Genomic DNA, 1,582 nt, shown 5'->3' on the forward strand with positions numbered 1-1,582 from the left:
TAGCACAACGTGGGAGAACTACCAGAGTGCTTCCCAGTATGAAAGGATGTCCACAGGCTTCTGGACTGGCCCTGTCATCAGGAATGAGGATGGTACATTGAACATGACCAGCTACTTGGAAATCAGTTTCTCTCCGGAAGACAATTTAACCAACTACCACTGTGTGGTGCGGCACCCATCCTTGCCCACCACCCAGAGGCTGAACATCACAGTGACTGTGAGAGGTTAAGTGTCTTTTTGCCCATTTCCTCACCCTTTATTTCTTTCAGTCTTCATTTATTTATTTGAAAGAGGAACCAAACTCAGGACCTCGCACTTGCCAGGCAGGTGCTGTGCCGCTGAGCTATATCCCTGTCCCTGTTTCCTCCCTGTTACATCTAGGGCATATCATGCATCTCTCTGGTTCTTGGCCAGTCTAGATTCCTTGCTAGCATTTGACAGGGAGAAGAGTAAGCCAGGCTAAGGGCACAAGCTGGGGTCTGGGCCAGCTCAGGCTCAGCGGCTACAGTTGGAGTTCAGTCCCTGTGCCCAGTCAAATGTCATGGATGGTGGAAAGGCTTGACAGTAGTCATCCGGTGGAAAGAGGGCTACTTATCAGCTCGTGGCGCTCCTCCTGCCTCAGTTTGTTTCCATCTGTGAATGTTCACACGGTGAGGTCCATTTTCATCTGCAAATGTTCCCAACTCCGATGTTCATAGCTGGAGCTTTCTGTACTCAGATGTGGGAGATGTGATTGGTAGCAGTGGGGATGCTGAGACCTGTGGCTTGTGGTTGGTGGTGGGACCCCTTGACAGGGAAGTGACACAAAGCTCACTGGTGCTAGCAGCAGTTCTACTGTGGGTGGTATCTTAGGCTCATGCCAATGGTTTCTCTTTGCTCTTTTCTTTCTTTTTTTCTTCTTTGTTGTTATTCTAAAACTAACAAGACACATCAGGATTGATGTGGATCCTTGCTCCTGTTTTGATTGCAGTGATTTCATTTGGTGTTTTCATTTGGAGAAGGTAAGTGGCTCTGTCTCAGTTACTTTTGTGTTGTTGACACAAAATACCTGATAACTACAGAGTTAAATAGGGAAATGTTTATTTATCTCACTTTGTATCGAGGTTTCCTTCCATAATTTACATCCTGCAAGGAAAGTGGCCTGGCCAAGCGCCATAGTTCATGGCGGGCAGAATGTCGCAAAAGTAACAAGAGACATTAGCTTTTTTTTTTTTTTTTCGGACATGATATCTTTTTTTTTTTTTCAAACCAAATTTGTAGGACAGTTTCAATAATTAACACATTGCATACATTCTTCCTAGTGGTTCATTGCTGTACAAGATGTAGACATGATATCCTATTTACAAACACCATTAGAACAAATCCCTCCATTCATAAAGAGAATGCAACTATATATCTATCCTAACCATTTTGAATACACAGATACAAAATGCTAATTTTCTTTTTCTTTCTTCTTCTTCTTCTTCTTTTTTTTTTTTTGCGGAACTATAGATTGAACTCAGACCCTTGCACTTGCCAGGCAAGCACTTATTCTACTGAGCCATCTCCCCAGCTCCATTGAGCCATCTCCCCAGCCCTCACA

This window comes from Octodon degus, unplaced genomic scaffold, assembly GCF_000260255.1.
Source record: "Octodon degus isolate 3935 unplaced genomic scaffold, OctDeg1.0 scaffold00067, whole genome shotgun sequence".
Classification (NCBI taxonomy): Eukaryota; Metazoa; Chordata; class Mammalia; order Rodentia; family Octodontidae; genus Octodon; species Octodon degus.